This window comes from Calliphora vicina, chromosome 4, assembly GCF_958450345.1.
Source record: "Calliphora vicina chromosome 4, idCalVici1.1, whole genome shotgun sequence".
NCBI classification, from domain to species: domain Eukaryota; kingdom Metazoa; phylum Arthropoda; class Insecta; order Diptera; family Calliphoridae; genus Calliphora; species Calliphora vicina.
Window position 1 is genome coordinate 53540073 of NC_088783.1, and position 20914 is coordinate 53560986.

At 29.1% G+C, this 20914-nt stretch overlaps 1 protein-coding gene across 1 annotated transcript in view; it reads left to right on the forward strand.

Annotated features, from left to right (window-relative positions):
• Window positions 1–2253: 2253 nt before the first annotated feature.
• LOC135959310 (uncharacterized) overlaps window positions 2254–20914 on the forward strand; it is a 136793-nt gene continuing 118132 nt past the window's right edge. Inside the window, exon 1 of the mRNA XM_065510456.1 lies at window positions 2254–3464. The gene's annotated coding sequence lies outside the window, so the exon portion shown is untranslated. The remainder of the gene's footprint in view (window positions 3465–20914) is intronic.

Sequence of the window (20914 nt, forward strand, 5' to 3'; positions counted from 1 at the left end):
TAGATATCCATATTGTCTATATTAATGACTTAGTAATCCAGATATAAGCCAAAAATAGGTAAAAAATCGACGTTGTCCTGGTTTTTTCCTTATATCTAGCCATTAGTGGACCCATTCTGCTGATTTTAAATAGAAAACTTCTCGAAAGCATGTCTGATAGAATTATTGAAGATTTGGATCCCGAAGATATCCGGGGTCTTCAGAAAATTGATTTCAACAGACAGACGGACATGACTTAATCGACTACGCTATCTATAAGCATCTAGAATATATATACTTTATAGGGTCCTCACGAAGGTGCAGTGTATAAAAATATCAAACTAAGAACATAGTTAAAAAAAAGGATTTTTATGCTAGTGAAAATTTGGTATTGAAAATTCCAAGATTGCTGATGAAAATTTTGTATTGAAACAGTCAGGATTACTAGTGAAAAATATGAAGTGAGTGACAATACAATTGAAACTTTGTTTGGTAAGAAATTTTCGAAAAAATATAGAATATTTATGTGTTCGTTTCGATAATGAAGATTATGATAATTGGGATATTTTTACATTTACTGTAAAATTATCCTTTAACCCTTTAATAGCTTAAAGGGTTAAAAAACATTTTTTTTTTACTTTTTTTTTGTATTAATTTTTACACAGAAAAAATTATATTTCAATTCAAACATTTATCCCATATTGAACTGGATTCAATTATTTCATAATTAAATCAGGTATTCATTTGCTCAAAAACAAAATTTCTTGATAATTTCTATTGAATTTTGAGTTTTGAATTTGATTATTTTGACAATTGAATATACAATTTTCTTTATTGGTTGAATTTCAAATACAAAAATTATTGCATAGATAATTTTCGTAATTGAAACACAAAAAATAACAAAAATGTGTTTTCAATTACCAAAATTATCTATTCAATAATTTTTGTATTTGAAATTTAACCAATAACGAAAATTGTATATTCAATTGTCAAAATAATCAAATTCAAAACTCAAAATTCAATAGAAATTATCAAGAAATTTTGTTTTTGAGCAAATGAATACTTGATTTAATTATGAAATAATTGAAACCAGTTCAATATGTGACAAATATTTGAATTGAAACGGCTTAAAAAAAAGTTTTTTCTGTGTAATAGCGCGATCTTTGATAATTATTACATTGAAATATATACTCCTAATATTGACCTTTAACCTTTTGGAAGTAAACAATTTTATTCACACCATTTTAAAGACAATATCGTTGGCTTTAAAATGGAGTCAAAAATTATGCTGGTCTTTGAATAGTTTCAAAGTTATGGCCAATTATGTGTATATAATTTTCGACAATTTTAACAAATTTTTGAATTTTCAAATTGCGATATTTTTACATCGGAATGAGTTTCCATTGAAAAAGTCACTGATATGAGGAACATATTGGATATGTTATGTATGTGGTAAATTTCATTAAAATCGGAGATGGTAAATCCGACTGCTGTCCGCTTTCACATGGATCCTCCTAATTGCATTAAAAATTACATTGTACAACTAATAAATTCTAAAAAATATGCGTTAAATTTCCAATTATTTAAAAATCGTTAAATTCGGAAGATATGAGTTATCGCGAATGAAACTTTAGTTTATATTATTTTGGATACTTTTCACAACAGACTTGACATTTTTATAAATTTTTTAAAAATTATACACCATTTCCTCCCTACTAATATAAAATATGTATGTCTTTCTTATCTTTCTAAAAATCAAGCCCCATTGTTCTCCCAAAAATATGTTTAAAATTACAATAAATCGTAGAATATGGCAACATTATTTATGCCTGAGCTTATATTTGTGTGTTTATGTTTTTGTTTTTGTAATTCATGTAAACAATTCTAAGCCACTCTCTGTGTGTGTTTATATTTTTTTGGGGGCATTTTGTTGTTGTTGTTTATGAATGGGGAGAGCAATAAGAGTATTATTGATATGTTTTGTGTAAAGGGAGATTGTATGAATAAGGTAAACTCTTTGCTTTTGGAAAAAAGGGGAGAGTTTTGTTTTTGTTGTTAGTTTTGCAAAATGTATGGTGTTTGTGTGGTTTTGTATATATTGGAGTGTTTGTTGTTGTGATCAATTGTATTTACTTACATTGCTTTTGCTGGTGGTTTAGTTTGAGTTTTATTTGTTGTTTTTGTTGTGTTTGGTGGTTTTAATATCGCACTTGTTGTGGCTGGCTGACTTATTGTTGCATTCAAAATTTTACCCATTCAGTCTGTTAAGAAACGATGATCATTAAACAACGTGTTCTACGGAAAGAAATTTGTTGAAAAAAATGCAATAATTTGTGTTAAAGAAAAAAAATTTCGAAATTAAAACAAAATAGAATTTTTAAAAAAATAAACTAAAAAAAAATTAATTTTTTAATAATTAAAAAAAATATATATAAATAAATAAAACTTTGCTAGACTTAAAGCACGCGCGTAATTGAAAATCATCGTCATTAACGTTAGTTAATAAAACAACAACAACATAAATATTGTTATTAACTTAAGCATCATTTTAAAATACAACAAAAATAACCAAAAATATTATCAAACAATAATAACAACAAAAACCAACAAACGAACAACACGAATAACCGTGTGCATTCCTGTTTTAATACAACTGAATGCATTTTTAGGGTACAATATCGAATCGACTTGAACTAAAATACTTATTGAACCGCAAGTTGTTGTATTTTTTTTTTTTTTTTATTTTGAAACTGTGGCGCAGTTTGCAACTGAAATCTAAGCATATCAAAAAACCAACAATAACCGCAGCGAAAAATTCAAACTAACAACAACAGCAGTAACATTTTAAAGTACTTCTTAATTTCAAAGAAAAGCGAAAATACAAAAACAAAAATTACAACAATATTATTATAAAATAACAAAAACAAAACAAAAAAATCAAAACTTTTGCAAAATTGAAGAAATAAATAAAAAAAAAACTAAACAATTTCTGTGTTCATATTGTAGTCGCTGTCGTTGTCGTCGCGTGTTTATGCCTTTTGTTTTGAAATTTATAAAAAAAAATTGTTTCTTTCTGTGTTGTTTGAATTTTATTTGTTTAAAATTTATTTTTTTTAAAGTTGAATTTCATTTGTTCGTGTGTGCAACGATTCTGCAAGATTAACAACTTGTAGCTGAAATTTTTTTTAAAAACTAAAACTAAAAATAACAAAAAAAATATTCACTAATTTTTTTAGTTTTTGTGATTTATTGCAAAAATATTTAAATACTTTTCATATGAAATTTTTTATTAAATGTTGTGTGTTTTATTATGATTAATTCCTTGTTCATATTCCTGGTTTCTTAAGTTTTTTTGTTCAAAATTTTAAGTGTAAATGTTTAAGTAAGTGATTAATTCAATTAATATGTTGCTTTTTTGTTTGTGTTCAAAGAAATTGTAAATAAACTGTTTCCAGTTAATTGGATATAATTCGTGTTAAATTGTGGTAAGTTTTCTTTGGTTATTATTTATAGGAATTACTATATAAAAAAATTAGTAGGTATGAATACCTATTTTATTCATAATTTATTTATATTCTTTATTGTGGTATTTTTTGTTCTGAAGCAAATTTTTAAAGCTTAACATTATATTTTTCCTGCAACTATGATTCAAATTTGTTATGAACAAAAATCGTTTTCAATTATTTTTATAATTAAAAAGACTTTAAATTTCCAAAAGTTCTATTACATTTGTAATAGAATTATTGCGTAATCAGGCTGTCTTTTTTCGCTGCCTTCGAGAGTTTTGCGTTTCACTCTCGCTTTCGTTAATGTTTGACGTCATGAAACTATAACGCGTTATAGTTCCCGAAGATTTTATTTGGTCACATGCGATCGTTTTTGGTTTTTTTAATAACCTAGAAATGATATTTGACATGTAAAACTCAAGTTCGATTTTGGTAAAGACTATAAAACTCTGGAGTTGATTTCGAGTATTTGGGCTTCAAAACGAATGTATATATACATATGTATTACTAGACTTTTGGAAGGAAACTTAAAATAATCGAAATGAATCAAAACAAAAATTCTATTAAAGGTATTTATAGACGGCAATACTGAGTATTAATACTTTTCAAATTTAAAATGTTATTGAAATCATTCGGTATTTCAAAAAGTCGTTTCGAAAAAAGATTTATTGTTTACACGATAGTATTACAAATATTTTATTTCTTTGTTGATTGATATTTTTCTGAAAATTTTATTTTTATTTTATATTTTCTTGACATTTTTGTTTGCCTTATTTGTTTTTATAAACACATACCCGATACATATGAAAATAAAAAGTTTTTGAATTGTTTTAAAAAAATTTTCAATACCGACCGTAAATCAAAAAAATCATTTGTATTTTTTGAAAATCTAATACAAATTTTGTTTAGACGATGAAATTGTATTATGATACTTGAGTTTTTGACAAATATTAATACTCAGTATTGCCGTCTATAAGTACCTTAAGGGATATGAGTACTATAATTTTATATCTTTCAGCAGACATGAGAATTTAATGATTTTAAAAACATTTCCAATTTAAAAATCATTGCAAATGGAATTATCAAACGCATTTTTCTCTACTTCCATTTTTATACACATGAACGACATGATATACAATGATTGACAGTACAATGGAAACTATTCCAAATATTCACTCGAATCGTTTATTTCAAAAACCATTCAAGCAACAAATTATTGATTACGAGTAAATCAAAGAAAACTTCCTAGCAACCTAAAAATTACTTTTACAAAATTTATATTTTATTCTATGATAGCTAGCCATTTCTATAACTCTTAGATAAACATAAATCTTTTATATTAACATATATTTAAAAAATAATATAAAGTTTGTAGTTGACTGGTTTCTGAAACAAAAAAACCTCACTATTGTAAATTTCAAATTTTGTTAGAAACTTTAAAAGTAAAATGACAAATGAACTTTTTAAAGAAATAACTATTCGTCATCATCAGGGAAACCAAAATATGCAAATGCATGTTTTTTCTGGTGAGTCTAATGAGCACATGGATAAGATATTTACACGTTTCAGAACTATTTAAGAATTTTGGCATCGATTTGTTAGTGCATATTTTTGCATATTTTACCCTTAAATACATATTTTTGCATATATCTGTTTTAAGAGCATATTTATGTCATATTTTGCGTTTTTAGAGCATATTTTACTGTTTAATAGTATATTTTGAGTTTATCAAAAACAAATTTTGTCTTACTTATTTTTCGCAGTTTGTTACAGGTTTTTAATTCCTTTGTTTAAAATTCAAAATTGAAAAATAGATGGCTTTTCACAAAAAAAAATTAAAAAAACAGAAATTTTTTTTTAAAATTTAAAATAACAATTCGACAAATTTTTTTATCCAAAAAATGAAAAAAACTGAAGAAAAAGGTTCACCTAAAAAAAAGGGTATATAAGATTCGGCACAGCCGAATATAGCTCTCTTACTTGTTTTAATATAAAATAAGCACTATTTTAATAATAGCTCCATCTAAATATCAAATTTTAGTTCTAATTCAAAATTAACCGTTCTAAGTGTTAAAGAAATATTGTCTTTTAAATTTGCTCCTGTAACATCAGTTGATGTCGAAAGAACATTTTCTATGTATAAAAATGTTTTCAGATCCAATAGACAACGATTTTTATTTGAAAATTTAAGTAAATTTTTTTTGGTTAAAAATTATGTAAAAGTTTGTTTTTTTAAGAGCATATTTTTTAAATTTTAAGAGCATATTTTAAAGTTTTTACTGCATATTTAAAGCGCCTAAAACGCTTTTTTTAGAGCATATTTCCGGTTTCCCTGGTCATCATACATTCTGTGCATTCTGCTTTCGTTGTAGGCCATTGAAAAATATTCCCAAAAACTCTTAATATCCAACCAAGTAGGGTTTTGGAACATGTAAAGCTATTATTTTTTCACATTTATTGAGACCTAGAAAATTTATGAAAAAAAAATTAGGGCCTAGTATTACATAGTTTAATACTAGTCAAGCGCTGTCACTTGACTTCTTTCTGCACTAAACACGGATTTCTCGGCTTAGCTTCACCATAATATAGTGCAGTATTTATTTTATTTTTACATTAAACGATTCATTTACCCTTACTCGCCAGTAATCCCCCATTAACTCAATTTTGGATTTTTTGTTGCTTGACTGGTTTTTGAAATAAACGATTCAATTAATAGGTTACAAACCAAAATTTGTATATGAAATTAGTATTTTATTAATATTATCATAAAAAAAAGAACATATCGATGGCCAATATTCAAAACCCTCTATCTTGAAAAACATGATTTTTCAGGAGAGCCAAAAAACTGTTTTTTCGCGTATTACTTCAGTTATTAAAACTACTGAATTTCACATATAATTGGTTTTTCAAATTTTGCATTATTAAGGACTTTATGATAGATAGAGGGTTTAGCTTTTCAAAAATATTCAATGTGTATGTATGAAATTATCAGATAGAGGGTTTTGCACTTTAATAAAAATTAATTATTTTGATTTCATTTATGCCATCTGCCAGTTTTTAACTTGATTTATTTAAGATAACTTTATTTATTTAAGATAGCGTCTAATAATACAATATTAAACAAAAAATTATAGAAAAAATGTTTTTATTTAGCTTTTGTAAATTTTTTTGAAGTTTGATTCAAGAAATTATTTAAAAAAAATATTTGAAAATAATTTTTTTGTAAAGATAGAGGGCAATCAGAAAAATTATTTGTATAAGATAGAGAAATAACAAAAACGCAAAGAAAACAGTAAAAAAAAACATGTTTGTTATAAAATTTACACTATATATGAAGGCTGTTTTACTGAACATTTTACCATCAAAAAGTCATTTTCGTGATAATCAAAGATAGAGGGTTTTGAATATAGGCCCTCGATATTTAATTAAATTCTGAAAATAGAAAACAAACTAAAAAATATTGACAAAAACTAAAAAAAAATTTTAATTCAGTGACTCAGTTTTTTCTTACATATTCCATGATTTTTATTACTGCTTCACAACAACAATAAATTGAACCAATTAAAGAATCAAACGTCTACTTTGAAATATTTAGCTATTTCCTTAAAACCTTATCTTATAAAATTTTGAATCCGTATTTTGAGATCTACAATTTGCCATATGTAGGTTTTCTATGGGATTGAGACCCACTTCAAAACTCGTATTTATGTATATCTTTGGATTGTAACCACTCGGTTACAACTAGGGTTGTCATTTGAATAAAAACTATTCGAATAATCGAGAAAAAAATTATTTTTATTCGATTGAATAAAATGTTTCAGTATAAAATAATAAAAAAAAATAATTGTTGAATAATCGTGTATTCGAATTAATTTATTTCCAAACTAAAATTTATATAAAGAAAAATTTTAGAGATAAAGTTCTCAATTCTCATGATGTTAAACAAAGTTGGTCATCATTGAAAATTTTACTAATCCAAATTTGTTTCAAGCGATTTGAGATATAGATTCGAAGATGCCAATATTATTAAACTAAACCAAAACACGAAAATCTTGTAACTAATTAAAATCTAGAAAGGGATAAGGTATCTGCAATAGAATTATAATAGTTTTTCAAATAGTTTAGACAGAATTAATAATCTATTTTCTCCATAAGTAAGCATTTACTGACATTCTTATTCATTCGAATCTAAATTTTAAAAGCATTCAATAAACAATAATTTTGTTTGTAAGTCGAATATTTAACTTTTTTTCGATTACAATTTTATTCGATTAAAATCTCCATACTAGGAGCATATTTTCCACAGTATATGGATACATAAGATAGTTTAAAATGGATCTGTATCCGATTCCAGTCATAGCTTATTTTGTGATATGAATTTGGACCAATACCTTGACCTGTCTTTACTGTCTTTTTTGTGTTCTTGGGGTTCAGACTCTTTTCCTTCAGCCGTTTAGCAAATGTTTATACGAAAAGAGAACAGTATTATATTTCTGTATCGAATAGTTTAAATGTTCTTTGACAAATTACAGTACGGTTTTAGAAATATTAGGCTTTTTCGCGGGGCCATAGCAACAAATACCAAATGTTAAATTTTTACAGTATCTATCTCACGAAATTGTTTTATAATATTTGAAACTGCTGATTTATTAATTAAATCTTTATCGCAGATAGTTTTTGCTTCAACCTAGCATAAGATTGAAATAACGATAAAACATGATAGTTTTTGTATCTTTTTATAGAAATATAAAATATTTTAGAATAAATAGGTTAAATTCGAAATTTCGACATGAAATTTGAAATTGGTTAAATTTGGAAGATTTGTATTTAGTTATTTTCAAATTTTTTTTTAGAGCATTGAAGTAAAATCTTGAATATTTCTAATGTAAATTCGAATTTTCGAACATATCTTAAATAGCTTATATTCAGAAACTACATTGAAAATTCTTTAAAATTCATGAATATTTTTAATTCTTTTTTCAAAATTTTTAATTTCGAAATTGGAAATTTTAAGATATTTTTTTAAGAATCCTCATGATTTCCAGATTATTTAAAAATTTTTGAACAAGAATTCGAATTTTTGAATTTAATTTCGAATTTTCGAACAAAATATTTCATTGTTAGTAGGTTCCCATGCAAGTTACAAAAAAGAATTATTCCCCAAAAAAAAAAAAAAATTCCAAATTTCTTATTTTTTTTGGTATTTCGTCTGCGTCTGGTAAAATAATAATATGAATGATTTGGAATTAAGGTTTATAATTTCCCGACCTTTTTTGATTCCCGGGAGTCGCAAAATTTTTTTTTACATTCCCGGGTACCCGGCTATTCCCGAAATATATGTAAGCCTTTTTGTAATCCATTTGAATTGAAGAAAAATTTAATCATTCAATATATTTTTAAAGCTATTTTGTTTGGATTTGAAGAAATAAATTTTATAAATAATGAATTCTCAAATGAATAAATTCACTAGGGAATGAATTCAATACATTTAACTGAATCGTTAAGACACACAATTTATTTTGTTCTATAAAATAATTCTTTCTATCCTTTGTTATGTATTTTATATGTACTATTTCCGTTTTTTGGATTAAACAAATTATCTCCTAACTTTACCCCGTTTTGTGGGTGAACTTTTTTGACAAAATCAAGACGATTATAACTAATAAAATGTCTGCAAAATACACTCATTACAAAGTTTTCAATGTTACCATCACATATTTATTGCGGCAGCAATACATATTCAGGAAAATAAATTATCAAAATGATGACTTAAACATTTTATTAAATATTCAAAAGTTTTTGAAAAACGTGCGTTAGATCCATTCAGTTTAAGAAAAAAATATTTTACGTACGGCTGTTTAATCCTTCCTATACCATGACCGTTAAGTGTACTTCCAGAATTTTATTTTGCGACCCCATAAAGAATATAAATATGTATATACTCTGACGTCTTATAGATAGCGAAGTCGATAAAGCGATGTCCGTATGTCTTTTTAAATTATTGTATCATTCGAAAAACCCTAAATAAAAACTGTAAAAAAACCTTTTCACATTTGTTGGTGCAAAAATAGCTTTGTAACTTGTTTTCTTTATAGTTTCTTCAGTTTTTAATTCCCGGTATTCCCGATTAAAAATCCCGGGAATCGGGTTGTGAAAAATTGGGAAAATTCCCGGGAATTTTAAAACAATTATGCCCGTAATTTCAACAAATAGATATATATGGTGTAAAATACCTAGCAGATAATTTTAACTTTACATTAATTTCAAATCAATATCTATGAGTAAAAATTACCAAATATTTTAACTCCATAAGTAACTATGCATTGATAGATATCCGTTTGTTGAAATTACGGGCATTAACTTAAATTCAAAATTAAAGCATTCTGTGTGGAGTTGCCTTTCAAAAAAATAGAAGTTCTTCCTTAACAATTTTTTTTTAATGAAGAATTACAAACAATTTGCAATAATTAAAAAATGCTGCATATCTGAGGTGCCCTACTTTTAGTCTCCACAGCTTCGCTCCTGAGGGTTCTATGGCGTCAAAACTCCAAATTCGTATACTCACTCCTCTACTATGTGAAATTTCATGTCAATCGCATCAGCCAGTTAGTAATGACAGATTTATTTCCAAAATATTTTGATTCTGCCCCACTATGCAATATACAAACTAAAGAACTTTGTTATTTAAAAAAAATCTACTTATTTTCAGTTAGCCTATTTTGATTATAAACATTTTTTATTCGTGTAGTTGGTTTTACATACATAAATATTCTTTGGTGTTTGAAATTTAATTATTTTGAAACTCGTAAGATTTTTCGGATTATTTACAAAACGATTTAAACAAAAATATTCATGATTTCAAGAATTTTCATAAAGCAACAAACTATTTACAAGCAAACAACCAAAATAAAACATTAGCTGTTAATAATTTTATAAATGCTGTTAAACACATTTTCACAGCCAATTAGTTGTTAATGAATTATATCTAAATTGTTAAAAGTGTTTCTTTTTTTCCAATTGCAAGCCATAAATTTGACAAGAATAACGAAATAGAGAGAGATAGAAAAACAACAACAACTAATAAATGACTAATGAAGTTTAATTTATTAATCAAATATCTAACATTAATAAAAAAACCGTTTTAGTCTAGTTTTATTTTCATTTTTTTTGATTTTCAAACAAAATTACAGTTTCATTACGCACAAGGTTACACACCACTAACAAATCTATTATTATGAGTTTTTTTTTTAATGATTTTGTTGTGGCGGCTAATGTTGTTGTTTAGTATTTCTAACAATATTTGAGAGTGTGAAATCTAAGACCATTTACTACCACAACAAATAAAACAATTACCAATTAATGTCTATAAAGACCAGAAATATACAGCAACAGCAACGACGACGACAAAAATTCAGCATTTTATTCTGTTTCTGTATTTTTATATGATTGTGGCCGGCAGTAAAAGCTTTAGCTTTAAAATGTATTATAACGGTGGTAATAGTGGTTTGGTACACTAAAAGAAATTGTAGAGTATAATAGAGAGATTATATTATAAGAAGGAATAGTCAAAGAACTAGTTACATGACTAGATCCTTGGGAACAGCGATTGGTTTGAAGTTCCATCACTTTATATGTATTAAACCTGTTACTTTAACATTACATGTCTTTAAAGGGGAAATTTGGCAACTTCGAGACTCATTGATTTACAGTGGTTGACTATTTTTAGTTTTTCATTCAAATATAAGATAAAGGTTCTTTCTTTATGCGCTTCTATTTATAAATTTAAAAAAAACAAAATGTGTGTGAGATATCATCGACCTATTTGAAAGGCCTATCGATGCCGTAATGTATGGAATGTAATATTGTGCAAATGTCTGCCTTTGTTTCGTTGGGTGGCCAGTTCACATCACCCCCACGTGAGATGACCATGCCCTCAAATCGTTCGTGCAGAATGTTCAATGTGGCATGAGCTGTGTGGCACGTACGGTCGTTCTGTTGAAATCACATGTCTTGGTGTCATAGACCTATAGAGCTCGCCGTTGACTGTGATGGCCTGGCCAACGTTTTTTTTCATAAAATTTTTTTTCCCAGAAATATTTTTTAATATTTATCTTAAAGTATACTTTGGTGAAGGGTATATAAAATTTCGGCACAGTGACTACAGCAATCTTATTTTTTTATTACTTCTTCCCAGCGACGATACATGAAACCAACTGAATAGTCAATCGCCTCAATTGCCATAGGTATTCTATGGGATTGATATCAGGCGATTGAGCAGGCCACTTCAAAACACATACCTCATTGGATTGTAACAACTCGGTTACAACCCTAGAGGTGTGTTTGGGATTATTGTTATGCTGGAATCTGAAAACTAGAGGCATATTTTCCTCAGTATGTGGATACATAACATAGTTTAAAATGGATCTGTATCCGAATCCATTCAAAATATATTTTTAGATATGAATTGGAATCCGACAAACAATCATACACCATAATATTTGTGTACTTGTATGGCAGTCTCCTTCCCTGCGGCCGTCTTAAAATTGTACCCCCATCACTGCAATTGGAACCAGGCCTGCCAGAAATTGCCGTCATTTTGCCGATTTTGTAGCTCAAAAAATTAAAATGCCGATATTTTAGCATAATCTTCACTTATTTGCCTTTGAAGATCAAGAATTGGAGGCATTACTGCATGAAGATTGTTGTCAAACTCAACAAGATTGTTGTTAAACTCAACAAGGGCTTGCAAAATCAATGGGAGCTACTCAAGCAGCAATTTCAAAAAGTTTGATAGCAGCAGGATTTATCCAAAAGCTGGGAAATTCATCCAAAAGCTGCGAATTAAAGCCGAGAGACCTTGAAAGACAATTTTGTATGTCTGAATTTTATTTTTTTTTAAACCAATCACAAACTGCGAAGCGTCTCCAGAGCCTCTGGTTGGAATCGAACCCGCAACCCTCATATTAATAGTCCAGCATACTATCGACTATTCTAGGGGGGCACCCATGCTACTATACGCTATAAAAGCAAATCATTTTTGCACCGAATAATGGATCCATTACGATAACGCGAAGCGCAAGATATCGTATGAGAAGGCCGGACAAGCAGCCGAATAGCCGCCAAAGCTAAATATCCAAATACAGAGTTGGTAATGCTCTGTATTTGGTGGTAGCAAAAAGGTCCTATCTATTATGAGCTGCTGAAATCTGACCAGACCATCTCAGGGAACCTATACCGAAAACAACTGATTGATTTGAAGCGAGCATTGGCCAAAAAATCCCAGAATATGAGGCCGGACATAAACCGTAATATTCCGTCATAACAACGCTCGGAAACATGTTGGAACACCTGTTAAAAACTATTTAGAGGGAAGTGGTTGGGAAGTTTTGCCTCACCCGCCTTATAGTCTAGACCTTGACACGTCCGACTACTACTTCTTTGTTCAAAGAATTCCATAGATTTTACTAATAGCTTAGTAGTTCTAGGCGCTACGATATAAGTCCCTAATGAACAAAGTCCCCAAACCGCAAATGAATTAAGGCCCCAAAATTTTATATAGAAGAAACCAACAACGAAATTTAGGGACTTAGTTCATTTTTTGGGAATTTATATCATTTCTATAATTGGGGATTTAATTCATAATGAAATTACTCTGGAAATACCCTTCTTTCACAAAATTTGTTTTGCATTACCGGCCTTAGGACGGACGCAAAGGTTTCCTCCTCTGGGGTGTATCAAAAATAGGCTTCGCTCAGAGAAGTTGTTTTGCATTGCCGGCCTTCTGGGCGCAAAGGTTTTCTCCTCTGGGGTGTATCAAAAACTGGCTTCGCTCAGAAAAATTTTTAAGAATTGACGGCCTTCGTCCGGGCGCTACGGGTTTCTCCTATGGAGTGTATCAAAAACCGGCTTCGCTCAGAAAGTTTTTTTGCATTGAGCATTCTAGGCGAAGCCGGTTTTTGAGAGAAAACATTTGCGGCAATGCAAAAAGTTTTTAGTATGCGAAGACGGTTTGTTTTTCATTTTGGTTGGGGGTTTAGTTCCTTTGGTTGGGGATTTATTTCATTTATTTCATTTAGAACTTTTGGGTTTTAATTCATAATGAATTAAGCCCCCAATTTTGGGGTTTTTCATTTGTGCTTTGGGGACTTCATTCATTGGGGACTTTGTTCGGAGCGCCGTAGTTCTATATTTGGTTCACTTAGGTTCTTAATTTATTTCTTTAAGTGTTTTTCATCAACAGTCCTCAACTAGTCACCACCACCAACCACAGCCATCCAAAGGCAGCTAAACCAAATGCAAAAAAGAAGGGCGTTCCTTTTTCTTTTATTTTTATAGTATGTAGTACAATACTATACATTTATTTAAACCAAATCAAATAAACCATATTAAAACCAAACATACAAACACACTACCTCAATTCCCGGCAGTTCTGGAAGATCACATCCCCAACTAGGGATTTTATCTCTCATTATTAATAACATGACTAGTTATTTTAACATGTGCCTGTTTTAAACAATTGAACCTAGATTACAAATAGACTGGATGATAGCTAATGGGATTCACCTACCGGTTACATAGAGTCAATTACCTTACTAGTTACCTAACTGCTTACTTGATTATAAAACAGTCTCTTTGTAATCTATGTGGGGACAATTGAATCCCCTAATTAGGACATGTACATGTTAAAATAACTAGTCACGTGGTCATCCAAAATTACACCTAAAATCACTAGTTGGGCATAGTCACCCAGAACTCCTGGGTAGAGTAAAGTACCATGCACAGTATGTTTTTCTAAACAAGCTACTAATATTAGCAGGCAGCACTCCTTAGATGTGTGAATGTAGATTTGTTTTATTTCAATATTTTTTTTCTCTCTATTTTTATAGTAAAATATACTATTTATACTTTAAATAAAATAGTTTTTCTATCAGGTTTTAGCTGCTAACTGCTAGATTGCATAACAATTGTGTTTAAGAAAGAAAAAAACAGAGCAACACAATTTAGAAAAAAATAAATAAAAAAAATAGTGTAACAGACTTTTAGAAATATGTATTTTAGTCAACTTTATGTAAGTAACACTCACTTACTATAAACTTAGAAATAATACTTACCACTATTACTATTACTACTACTTCAACAAATTCATATTGACTGACTGCATACTATGTTTTAGTTTAATGGCTAAAAAAACTTTGTTAAAGCCAAGAAATAAAAAAAATTCTTGCCCACATGCCATTAAAATGCAGCATGAAATATTGCTGCATGCGCTTACAACAAACAACATTTGCTGTTGTTGGTTTTGTAGTCTTTGTCACAGTTGCTTGTTTTTGGCTTTTTCAAAAAATTGTCTGTTTGGAGAACAAATTAATTGTTTAGACCTTTTTTTTTTGGTGGGTTGCTTGGTTTATTGTAAAGTTATTTGTATTTTCTTAAATTCTTTTCATTTGGTCACTATAGTGGGCAGTTTGTTTGGCAAACTTGTAGGTGTTTGCTTTTGGGAAGAAGATTCTTTATATATGAAATGTAACCTCATTTTAAGATTTTTTTTTTAATTTTTGTATTGTCACATAAACAGATAAGATTGTCATTCCGTTTGTAATATGGTGAAAATATTAATTTGCTGAGGTATAAAAATATTTAAATATATTCTAGTAAACAATTTAATTCCATTTCGAAGTACACTTCCAAAAAGCCACTTCTTATAAGCATAAGCGAAGAAATCAAAAGCTTTGATAGTGGCAACCTACCGTACAAAAATTATATTTTTTCCCCTTACACTACTGCATCTAAGAACCTCTTTTGTCGAAGTACTTTTTGTGGTATTCTTTTTCATATGTGCTTCCAGAAATGTGTAAAATTCTTACTGGGATTTATTACGAATGCTAAAAAATAAGAGAAACGACTTAGTGATACCCATAGATGACATAGATGACCAGGGTTGTCAGATTTTTTTACCTCCATCTCCAAAAACTAAACAAAAAATTGCCAAAATTTTTTTTAGATTTTTATTGTAAAATACATACTAATTTTATGTATTATAAACTCAATTTATTTCGGTTTAAATCTAGTGCATTAGTTATTTATAACATTCATATAACTTACTATTTTTATCAATGATTCTAAAAGTTCATATTGAAATTTCATTTCTACGCAAGCGTTGCTGGTTGGTAAAATTAAGATATTAAGAACGGCCAATGCTAAGACTTTAAAGTGAAATGTTCCACCTACCTCTCAATAATTGTAAACTTGTGGCCAAAAATCTAACAAATTTGGTTGTAAATTCACCTTTAAAGATCTGCGTCCAATTGATATATGCTAATTTTGACCATTGCAATTCATTTTCCCCTGCAGATACTTTTGGATTGAAAAATAAAGTTAATGAATTTTGAACTACCGAAAATTTCCATTTCATTTCAATATTGAAAATTCATTATATACATCATTTCTACATCATATTCCTCCATTTTTATATTTTGTAATAAAAAATTAATATTGGGTTAATAAATATCAACAAAAATATTTTAAGAAAAACAAATAATTTGGCTGTAAATCGCCATATCGCCAATTGGAAATTTTGGTCGCCAAAGGCAATGAAAAATCGCCACGTTTGACGAGAAATCGCCACATCTGACAGCCCTGATGACAACTAGATAGGTAATTGAGAGCCAAAAACCTAAGTCTGTTGTCAAAAAACTAATTCATGTGAATGTACATATGTCATGCATTTTGTTATTGTATCACCTATATGTGTGATATGATAGTAATTATGATTGTCCCCTTCCGTTCTATGTAGTTATTCTGTAGTCTTTCTGCTTCATGGTTAAAATACGTTTTCAGATTTTTTCGTTATTTTTCGGACAAATAGTTTTACAAGTTATTAGAAATATGCGATCGGCATTATTGTTTTGTTTATCATTTTATCAATATTAATTTGCAACCGTATAAAGTTTGTAGATATATTCATATATTAAGAGTTATATTATGAGTTGAAGACAGATGTACGAGTACTTGCTTCAATTGTCTATCAAAAAATTGTTTCACAAAAAATTAGTTTTTAATCAAAATGACTTTTGTTTAAAAGTTTGACTACACCGTGTGACAGTCATATGTACACATGAAAAAATCGATTTATACGTGAATATATATAGTGTCACTTAGTTTGGACTTAGCCATTATTTTTAAACAATTCTTAATCTATTTGACACATACATATGTTGTTAGTCCAATAAATGAAAATTAGAGAAAATCGGGAAATATTTTGATCGGCTGTTATCAAGTAATGGTGGAGTAGGGTGGTTAAAAATGTTGAAAATTTTATTTTCAAATGCGAATATCTCCTAAGCTGTAAGAGATAATTTTTTGTAGTGTTCGATGAGAAGATCGTTTTAAAAATGTAACATACCTGAGGTATCCTACTTTGAAAACCCTTGGTCGCGCCCCTGGTTGGCCCATGAGGTCCACGTTCAAAACTAAAACTCGACAACACTTCTTCTTTTCATTCAAACCAATATAACCATTTAGAAGTTACATATTTCGCTTACGATAAAATTCGTTTACTTTAAAATGTAAACATTGGCTTACGATAAAATCTTACCCCCTATAATTTTGAAGTTAACAATTTTGATATTCTGAGAACGCTAAAACATCAGTCGGTCCATAAAATTTTAATTTTTGCAATAAAAAAAAATTGAAAAAGAGCTCGATATACATATTTGCTAAAAAAGCTTTATTTACAAAAATAAAATTTTGACAAAAAAAGATTTTTCGCAAAAAAACTGTTTTCACAAAAAAAGAAAAATCTTTTTCGAAAAAAATCAGAAAAAAATGTTCGCTACATAAAAAAATAGTTTTTCACAAAAAATATATTTTCATTAAAAAATAATTCTCTGTTTTCACAGAAAATATTTTTTTAAATAAAATTTTTTTTTACAAATTTTACTCAGAAAAGCATCGTCATTGAAAATTTCCAATTTTCATAAAAAAAATATTTTCACTAAAAGCGCTTTTTGGTGATTTTGACACGAGAGACAAATTTATACGATGAAAAACGGATCAATTACGATAACCCGTAGTGTAAGAGATCGTACGTGAAGCCCGGACAAACAGCCGAATTATGCCCTGTTATTGGTTGGAACTCAAATCTGGGCAGACCATCACAGGGAACCTGTACCGAACGCAACTGATTCGTTTGATGCGAGCATTGGCCGAAAAAATCCCAGAATATGAGGCCAAACATGAAATCGTAATATTCCACCATGACAACGATAGGCCATATTGGGAAGTTGGGAAGTTTTGTCTCACCCGCCTTATTGCCTAGACCTTTGCACGTCCAACTACTATTTGTTTCGATCGATGCAGAACGCTCTCTCTTGAATACACTACACTTCAGAACTGAGTATCAGAGAGTGGCTTGATTCGTTCTTGGCCTCAAAAAATAAGCAGGTCTTTTGAAGCGGAATCCATATGTTGCCGCTATCAATTTCGTTGTGGACGAAAAAGCACGCAACATTCCCAACGTTTTGGACGTCCAGATGAGGTATCTACACCCGAAACAATTGAACAAGTTCACGATATGGTGTTTGTCGATCGGAGATTGAAAGTGTGAGAGATTGTGGTTTCACATGGCTCAGTGGTTTCAATTTTGAATGATCACTTGGGCATGATAAAGCTTTCCGCTCACAATCGGGTTCCGGTGGGCTACAAATTGCTCCCTCATTCACCCTACTCTCCGGATTTAGCCTCGAGTGACTATTTCTTGTTCCCAAACCTGAAGAAATGACTTGGCGGAAAGAGATTGGCATCCTACGATCAAATAATCTCACAAAAAAATGGAGAAACGTTGGACAAAGTGTATAGAGCTCAAAGGATGATTTTTTATTCAAAAATCTTAGTTTCATTCAAAAAGTCTAGGATTTATGAACACTGTGGGTGAAAAATTTAGTTGAGTGACAAAAATGCGATTATTTCAATCCTAATGCTTCTTTGCCAACTGATTATCTGTTGATGGAAGCGAAAAAATCTATGGATATAATGGAATCATTCGATTAGCAACATATTTCACCATTTGGCCACAACGAATATTAATATTGAAACATTAAAAAGAAATCGTATAAAGAAATTCCCGACAAAAATTTAAAAAAAAAATTCCGGGGAATGGGATAACTGTCCCGCGTGGGATCGCTTGGTATCAGTTTTAAAATGTTGATTTCCTTAATTTTAATTTCAGTTTTAGAAATCTATGAAATCTTTTCTAAACTTTTTCAACAATTTAATTCAAAGAATTTTAACAATTTCCTAATAACATTCCATCTTCATTAGAGTATTTTGTGTGTCGTTTTGGTTGAACACGTTTAATGTATCTTTTACCACGCCAAAAAAAAACAATGTTTAGTTAATTTACGTTTTAGTTTTATCTCAGGAGAATGACAACGACAATTATTTTTAATTGTAGTGTAAATACATAAATTGTAAAATATTTGTGGTACGTCGATGTGATGTTGTTTCAGCTACGTGCATATAGTTTAGTTTAAAATAATTTTATTGCTTAAGTCTTTTGTTTTGTGTTCCTTAACTTTTTTCCACCCAATTACAACTAAAGTAATTATTACTTACTTACTTATTGTACTTAGTTACTTTATTTGCTTATTTTAATTATAATACAAATGTTTAACCTTGTTTTTGGCTTGAAATATTTTTAAAATAATGTTAAATGTTTGAGTGAACAACAAATAAAAAAACGACAGCCTACTGTTAAATCCCAAACAAAAACAAAAAAAGAGGCAAAAATGCCTGTTTTTTTTAAATATTTTTTGTGTGTAAAATTGTGGCTGAGGCGTTCATTTAATTATTGAATAAAATTCAAAGCAAGTGCTCCAAATTCATGCTTTACTATCAATCAAATAAACATTTTTCATTTTGTTAAACTATTGTCTGGCTGCCAGCCTAACTGTCTGTCTATGTTTCTGTTTGTTTGTTTGCTTGTCTGCCTGTTGGTCTTTGGTCTGCATGTCCAATTATCTGTCCAACATTTGTATGTAGTTTCACATAAATATTGAATGTTTTTTTCTTTCGATTTCATTGAAAATTTATTCTATATTTAACAATTTAAGATTTATAGATCTATAAACATATTTTTTTATAGTTAAGATTTATTTTTTATTTTTTTAATATTTTTTTTGCGTAGCCCTGAAACGTGAGAAATTGTTTCAAATTGTTTTTTTTTCTTTTTTGAATTTCAACATAAAAATGTGGGTGTGTTTGGCCTGAACAACACACGTCAACCTGCCCAGTTATTGTAATAAAACACCATGATTTCTTTTTGTTTGAAATGTTAGATTCAAGATCAGGAAACTATTATTATTATTATTATGTAAACTGTTATTTTTCTATTTCAATTTCTCAATTAATTTATATTCTTTGTTAAGGAAATACATAGTTTGTTTGTTTAGTTTTGTTCTAGTTTAGTAAAAGTGTTTTAAGTTTCATTTAGTTCTTACACTTTAAATTGTTTATAGACATGTTTTGTTTTGTTTTTATTTCATTACCTTGAGATTAATGTGGTTTTAAATGGTCAGCAGTTGTTTATAAAACAATAACTCTAATAAAAATCAACAATTTCCGTTAATTATATAATAAATTAGAACAAACTTGAAAAACTTCAACTCATATGATATGTTTTATTTATTAACAGTTAATATTAAAGCACCAAAAGTGCGAATTAATTAATTATTTAATCGTTTAAATAAGAAGTGGAAAATCCGCTACTTTAACCCTCCAATGAACATGGCCTTTAGAAAATGCTTTTTACATTTTTAGTAACATTTTAGTGGAAATGTATTCTTTGACATGTTTTAGATAGAAAACAAAACGGAAATATCATTTTTATTTGTAAAGAAATGTCAGATTGCAGCCTTCATGGGGGTAAGAATAACGAATTAAATTGATAGAGGACGGCTGATCTTTGGTAAAATTTTAGCATTGACAAGTTAGAGTAAAAACTTGTTAATAAAGGCCTTCGTTTTGCCTATGACTTCCTCATCTATGTAAAATAACTTTCGATTTAATTATGGGAACGAATAGTGGTCGCTAAGGATCAAAATGCACTGGGTTGAGCTCAATAAAATTGTAATAAATGTTTTATGTATTGAAAATTATAGAATTAACGCTCTAAGTTTGTGTAGTTTAGCTAACCTAACACAATCGTGGGCAGCCACACGTGAATAAGATCACGTGGTTCCTTTGAAAAAGCTGATCCCGTTGTGATACCGAAGATATAAACAGCAGGTCTCTCATTCAAAACTCATTGTTTCCATATTGAACCCACTAGCTTCTGTCTCTGATACATCCTCGATAACTCTTCTAAACAAAAGAGGAAGGGGATTCCAAGAATACGCTGCCTCTTGTTGGTCAGAGCCGGGAACTGGCAGAAT